The 7,836-nt window shown below is 39.6% G+C and overlaps 1 protein-coding gene and 1 long non-coding RNA gene across 4 annotated transcripts in view; one reads left to right on the forward strand and one right to left on the reverse strand.

The window, feature by feature from the left end:
* The window catches only part of SLC4A4 (solute carrier family 4 member 4), a 363,621-nt gene that overhangs the window by 252,551 nt on the left and 103,234 nt on the right, over positions 1–7,836 (reverse strand). The gene's annotated exons all lie outside the window — the stretch shown is intronic.
* LOC109297147 overlaps positions 1–7,836 on the forward strand; it is a 21,947-nt gene that overhangs the window by 2,555 nt on the left and 11,556 nt on the right. The window contains exon 2 of the long non-coding RNA XR_002097220.1: positions 7,006–7,104. This is a non-coding gene — a long non-coding RNA (uncharacterized LOC109297147). The remainder of the gene's footprint in view (positions 1–7,005; positions 7,105–7,836) is intronic.

The raw sequence follows: 7,836 nt of genomic DNA on the forward strand, positions 1-7,836 counted from the left end.
GAGGTGCTGCAGCCAGCGGCTGGTGCCACTGGAGGCTTTTAGAGAGGCAGCCGCCATTACATGAGTTTTGAAGGGGCTCCACGGGCTGGAGGGAAGTGCTTGGCAGGCCATATTTTGCCACCCCTGTGCTAACCACTTTCAGAAATGGGATACCAGACCATTTCCCTGATCTAGTAGCATGGCTCCTATACTTGTAAGTGCAGGATTAAAAAATTGTCTTCTGGTCTCTAAATATCTTATATACAACACATTAAGAAACATGGCACTGGAAGAAAAGGGCACAAGTTTTAAAGAGTTCTTTCTTTTATAGATTTATCCTTTTTTTGTAGAGATGTTTTGATGAGAAAGAATAGCAGCCTGTCCTGGAACATTCTCCTTTACACATTTTCAATGAAATACAACTAACCAAAAATTGTACCTTATTTCTATCCACCTGAAAAAAAGGGAAAGACCTAGATTCCAGTCCACCTACTTACATGGTACATCACCTTATTTTGCAAGAAGTACCACTAAAATCAAAAGGACTGGGAATCAAAGAAAACTAGTTGTACATAAAGGTGCCATTTGGCATGCATGAATAGGAATGGTATCTGACCCAGTGGTTGCAGAGATCAAAATTACACTAAAGATACAGAACAATGGGTCATCCTCTCTATTCCTCCTTGGATTTCCATTCTGTTTCTTTCCACCGTTATCTGCATCTTTTCCTTCAGAATGGTGTCTGGACAAAGTTAATGGGACCTAGATGCATCTAATCCCTATTTGGCTACTGTGTCTGTTATCCAAACATTAATGTTCTACCAGGATCTCAGATTATCTTGTAATAATAAGAAAAGATCGGACTTGGATGTCTTCTTTCCAAGTCTTCACTGTTTTGATGTTCCACTTGCATTTCTTTTAACATGAAAAGATTCCAGTTATTCTAGCACAGCTTTTGCATATATGATAGTACACTCCACTGTACTGCCATCTGCAATGTTCACATTGAGATAATGGACAAGCACCAATAATAATAAAAGTCAGTGTCAGTCAGGAAAAGTTTTATCCTGAAAGAAAACTCTTTTCGAATTGTGAGTGCATAATCAGCAGCATCCAAATATCAGGAGTGGCCAATGGAACAAATGCTTTTGACTTTGACAGATATTGCTAAAAAAGCAAAATGAGACAAATGGTGTCAAATTCGGTGCGGAAAATAGTGCAGCAATTGGCAAGCCCTTTGCAAGAAAAATATAAAAGAAGATGGCCTCCATATCCCACCTAAAATGGACAGCAGGCAGAGACAGGACTGCAAGATGTAAGTAGTTACATAAAACCTACGTGTAGTAGATTTGGAGTGCTGTAGCTGTGACGGTTATGAAATACATGAGAAGCAAGGACTTTTTGTGATGCCTTTTACTGGACCACATATATAGCTGGGAGAAATGTTTTACAAGCTTTCAGGCACAAAGTACCTTTCTTCAGGTCAGGGGAAAAAGCAATTGCAGCCTAAGCTATGTAGCACACAAAAAGGCAGCTTGTGTTAACTCCATATGCAAAAGAACACAGGCACCTCAAGGAGTGGAAAGACAGATGTAAACTAAGAGCAAAATAAAGTTATCAGAAGTATCTTTAAAGCTCAATAAAACCAAAGACAGAGAGACCTTTGGGATTATCACAATGAGGCTTTCATCCTCAGCTGCCTGGAATACAGATATTTATTTTCTCTACCTGGTCCAGATTAGGCCCAAAATGGTTTAAATATTATGGAGGGTGTTTGTGAGATGCCTGAGACACATCTAAAACCCTAACTTCAATTCAGCCTTTAGTTCATGCCACTACACCCTAGGACTTGTGCCAGCAACTTACAGCCACAGGCCATAACTGACCCACAGAGAGCTTGGATGCAGCCCACAGCAGGGGTAGAAAGTAACTGTGATACGCAGGGGAGGGCATACCAGCCCTAGCCACCAACTTAAAGGGGCTGCATTCTGGGTTCCCAAGCCACTGGCAGCTACCCCAGCCTTCTCTGCTCTCTGCTCAGGGCTGCTCACTCACTCATCATCACTGCCAAATTTCCCATTTCCATTTGGCACTGGCCACATCTATCAGCACTGCATGGCAAGCAGCGGCTACATTAGAGAGTGCATGATAGCAGTCTTCAGCAGAGCAGAGGTGGCAGCAGGGAATCAGCCGCAGCTAGGGGAGGACTGGCAGCCCACAGCCTCATCTGGGTCACAAGCAGCAGCATGCATTTGTAAAATGTTGCTGACTACTGTCCCAGGGTACACATTCCATATGTGAAAACACAGAAGCAGGAACAGAAACTAAGATCAAGAGTTTGAGGGGAGAAAAAATAGTTGGGCTTTTAAAATTCCTCTTTAGACGCATAAATAAATGGTCTGACTTGCAAGAGACTTCAAAAGTGCTGAACACCTGACAGTTTAATGGGTGCTGCTGTATGCTCAGCACTTTTAAAAATTGAGCATCTAAAATTGGATTAGGGAGTTTATAGGAACTCTTGCCCTGAGAGTACTATTTACCTTGCTTTAACCTGTTTGAACTGGAAAGGGCCAACTAAACATGAGTAACTTCGTTTTAATATACATCCTAAAGAATAAAAGAAGCATTTTCACTTCTTTTAACTTCACTCACTTAGCAGTACTCATCTCCTTGGCTCCCATTCATAAAAAAAAGTTGATCTTTATTTTCTAAAATTTGTTTTAATCTCCCATTTCTGCTGCATTTTAAGTTAATACCTTCACAGTTAGGCATACACAAATATTTCCTATTCTGAAATTTTAGACACTTGGGATAAACAAGCGTGCAAAGATTAAATTTCGCATCTAACCCACTTGAGCACCTTGGATTTGATTCTATGAAAATAAGCCAAAAAGATTCATCTATATTAGTTTTTAAAAAGACCAATCCATTAAGATGTATTTAGCATGTGGTGCATTTTTATTATAAGAATTAACTATTGTAAATCAGATACTACAGGGTACTACAGATATTGCTCCAGTACAGACCAAAACTTACCCATAGCCCTTAGCTACCTTTCAGTAGCTCTTGCTAGAATTATAGTAGGCTGTTAAGCAATCTCAGTCTTTGCTACTGAAAGTTCAAAGCACAGCAGCTGGGCAGGGCTGAGTTAATGCAGAGACTCAAAATGCTTAACGATTCTAACCCAGTGCCAAGTATCTAGTTGGTCTGACAAAGGTCGCTTTGTCTCAGACCCCTTCTCTCCCCCTAACACATGGGAACCTTTAGAAATTCCCTTACCAAGGAGAACAATTAAGCTGAGCTACTTGGTCTTCTGGGCTCTCAAGATTAGCTTGCTGTTTTAGCCAAGACATATTTCCAGTCCTTCTCAGAATTAAAAACAACAACCTTCTACTTTTAATGACTTGCCTTTTATCTTTAATAAGGGATTAAGGGATATTTTACCAGCTAATACCCTAAAATCCAGATAATCATAAAAGCAATCAGTAATACCCAATATATGTTAATTACCCATTTCCTTCTCTTCTCTCTCTCTGGCACCCTGTCATTCATGTACATTAATTTACCTATAATAAGGCTGCAAATCAAAAAAAGTAATCAATAAAACCTGTGGAAACCCACAGCTTTATATTTTGGTGGTTAACGGCAGATGTGAATGTTAAACATGACAGCCAAGGATGTACTAAACTATCCAACTCAGAGTCTCAATCCTGTAATCCATCCTCATGTGCAACTCCCACTCAAATCAATGAAATGCAGTGCTGTTGGAAGATCAGGGTGTTGGGATAGCAGTCAAACTCTCCACTTAGCTAGCAAGTCTGATACTGGATGCCTAACTTATAAAAGAAAATCATGCTCAATGAGACAGGAACCTATCATTTAAAGCCTTGTGTAATATCTTAAAATGGAATTGTCAAAGGAACCACAGGGAATAAGAGGTTTGGAAGTTTTCAATTCAAGTCTAGGAGATGGAAAAGGGAAAAAGCTCCACTGTACTATTCTAACTGGATTTGTTGAAGATTGCAGAGGACACAAATTAATTGCCAAGCTTCCTTAATCACCAGGTGATTACAAGTTCCTAAAGGTGTTTAAGATACAGAAAACAAGGTAATTTCCTTCTCCAATGAATTATGAAGGCACTGGAATGAACAGAATTGATTACCCATTGGCTGAGATTGTAGGATGCATCATGTCCTTGGAAATGTCAAACAGACACAATTCATTTAGAGTAACTAAAGAAACAGCAGTCTCAGATGCATTCAAGCATCCCGCAAAAAATTTCAGTACAAATGTTAAAAGTTTGGCCAAGGTGCAAGCAGCTGAAAACAGAACCGCATAACTGGAAGTGTCCATAACTGGCCGAGTGCAAGTCCCACCTTTAATTAAACAGGCAGTGGTTTAATGGCACCCCCCCCACACACACACGCAAATGACTACCAAGCCTTATTTTGGTTTTCAACACTTTACTGCAGAAACACTAGAATTCCTGCACATTTATTTCAATGCCAGTGCAAACGCTTTGATTTCCTGACTTCCAAACACACCTGAAATACCACAGTGCCAAGTGCGTGGGATTACTCTGAAATAACGCATGTGGTCTTGTAATAACAAAAAAAACCCTATTGTTAATTCATCTGAAAACTAGAGATGGAGGAATGCAAGTTCCCCTAACAGTATGCCTATTAGGAATATGCTATGAAAAAAACAAGTAAACTTTGGTGAGCTGCATTTGTTTAGCTTGCTTCATAATCCTAAAATTACATGCTATTTAACTCGCTGCCAGAACCTCAGTCAACCAATGTAACCTGTTCACAGTGTCCTTCCCACCCTTGCAATCTGAATTACTTTTTATTTTTCCTTGATGTTCACTTCCAGCTAGAACCAGTACATTCTAAAAAGAATCCAAACCATCCAATGAGCAAAGCATTTTGTAAGGATCAACATCATCACTTTTAAAGAATAAATATTATATTAACAGCAACAACCTTGTGAAATTACATGGACAACATGATGACTCTATAAAGCAATCGTTGAGTGAAGCTGTAGCAAAAATATTGGCTTAGTACCTTGCTTGTCTTTTAGGCATAAGAGCCACTTGGTCTTTTTCTGCATTACCACATCCCTAAAAATGTAAACTAAATGACATTTACCTGATAAGATGTACAATTGCAATTATTCACTTGCTAAGTATATCGTGGCATGTGGTACCAACCTCAATGGGGAGTCAGCTCTGACGTGTTAGTATGTTTTATGTTCATGACTAATGCCAACTAATCCCTAGCTCCCAGTACCAGTACTAATATCAACTGCAATACGAAGTGAATCTTTGTGTAAACTGTTCTAGCTAATAAGAGGTTTAAGTGGGCAGCATGAAGGACTTCCCAACACCTCTCTAACTGAAGGGTCATAGCCACTGATACTCAGGTGCATTTTAGTTTTACCTAGGGATCTTTCCTCACCAGCAATTTCTAAAGCTGTGTGGTAAGTACCTAGCTTCAGCAACGTAGTACTACTCACAGGCAAAACTGTATATTGTAGATGTCTTAATTTTGCTGGTATGTAACAGTTTCCCAGAATCTCCAATATCAACTTTGTTATAAACACTAGCCATCATCCAATGCCAGCCACACTCCTACTTCTATTAATAGAGTTTTTGCTTATTCATAATAGATGTGGCAAGAACAGCACCACTGAACAACGCATACCATGTTCTTTACCCCTGTTACGAGTATACTCATAGCTTGTTTATGATGTAGCAATTAATTTTACTTGCTCTTAGCCAAAAGGCTAAACTACATCTAGGAGAGTCCAAAAACTGAACATCCAGAGGACTCAGGCAACAAATCAGCACCATTTCTTTTAAAGGGAAAATAAATGAGATCACTAGCTGCCCTTTAGGACAAAAGAAAAAATGGAAACAGTCTAGGCCTTTTCAGCAACAATCATGTTTTCCATGCATGTAATAGAAAGGGAAGCTAAGCTATCTACTCACCATTTCCAAATGCAGGTGCTGGCCCTTTGGACAACAAAGTTACTATCAAGTAATATGAGCCCTTGAGTCACAACATTAATGTACATCCATGTTACACAGTGTTGTCTCTTCTATGCACTAATTCTTAAACTTGACTAAAGAACAATCAAACTTACAATCAAACTTTTAAAAAATTACACATTGGCTGCTTGCCAGGCTCCAAAATTGTGGACAGTGCACCAATCAAAACATTTCACGCATCTTTGAAACATTCCAAAAGTAGCTGAAGTACTCCAAATAGTACCTCTTTAAATAAAGTGCTATTTTGGAGCATTTGGCTTTTCATTACGTATGCATGAAGAAGAAAGGAAGAACCAGGTGGACAACGTGCCAGCTGTCCTGGTATTGGCTCTTTTTCCAGATACTAGGGCACTGCCAGGTTCCCAGTTCATCCACTGGAATGGAGTTCTCTCTCCTATGAAGGGCTCCATTCCTGCGAACAGAGGAAGTTACTAACCTTATGAGAGACTCTTGCATTACCTTTTACAACATATCAAAGATTTTAAATAGTTTTTTTAAAACTTGATTGATAGAGAAGCGGATGTGATGTCAATCCACGTGTGCTTGCACATCCACCTATTGATCCATTTTTTCTTCCCTAGTCTTAACAAAAGCTTTCGCACTGCTGCTTGCTTGGGTAAAATTACATTTAAAAAGTGAACTAGACAGCTTCTCTGCATCAACTGTTGCAGACTGGAGTGGCACAAACTTCTTCAAAAAAGGGACACTTTCAATCAAGAGCCAGTGGCACTGAACTCTCCCATTCTACTTATGATTAGGTCATACCCTTGTTGCTGTTAATGTGGCAAAGTAATATTAGAACAGAACATATGTATTTTTAATTGCCTTTAACATATTCTGTGGGTGCACAGACAGGAGCAGCTAGACACAGTCATTCTGCTATGGTCTCACAGTTCTGTGTGGTTCACCAGCAAGTGCTCTGCAGCCTGCCATTAGGGAAGGGCTGTTTAAATGTTTTGTTTTCTCATCCATAGCCCAGAGTTTCCTGCTCAACACCATAACGAAGGCTGATTCCAGAGGTCTGGACCTCAGACTTTCCATGGAAATGCTGAATGATCTTTAGGTCATTACAGGTGAGCATGGCATAGAAAGACTTTCAAAACACAAATGTCTTTGGTTATTAGCAATTGTGTGAACACACACACACACACACACACACACACACACACACACACGCATTTCTGCTCTAAGCCTGTTGAGTTTGAAAGTTGTCTTCAACAAGAGAGCCCCATTTTAAGTGAATGCTCTGCATAACTAAAAGAAAATATACAACCTTGGTAGCAAGCAAAATATTTTAGCTCTTCTAAAATACTTACTCTTCTTATGCAACTGAAAAATCTGGTTGATCTTGCTTAAAAAGGATGGCAAATCCACGTTTGTGACTATTTCCCTGCACACCAAAATCCACTGCTAGGTACCCCAAGGAGAGACTGACCTAATTCTGCTCCCCAGGAAGGAAGTCAAGAATAGAACTGGCTATTGACTAAAAGAACAGAGCTAAGATGACACAGCATGCTGGTCAAAAGCTTTTCTTTAATCAAATCCTGCTGTTAGACCATCAAACTCACATGCAGATCTTGAATCATCTGAATTAACACCACCACTGCCACATCAGTCCCTGCAAAAACCAATGTCATTATGTCATCTTCCTGGAAGACTGTTCCATCTTTCATTTACTGGATATGTTCAAGCCTTTTTTTTTTTTTAAAGTGAAAACTACAGGAATGTAATATAATACTTCTGTCAGGGGTAGGAAAGAAAAACAAAAGCCATGCTAGCAATTGTAACTTGCCAATGCGTGCCAA

This window comes from Gavialis gangeticus, unplaced genomic scaffold, assembly GCF_001723915.1.
Source record: "Gavialis gangeticus isolate Ggan-Ray unplaced genomic scaffold, GavGan_comp1, whole genome shotgun sequence".
Classification (NCBI taxonomy): domain Eukaryota; kingdom Metazoa; phylum Chordata; order Crocodylia; family Gavialidae; genus Gavialis; species Gavialis gangeticus.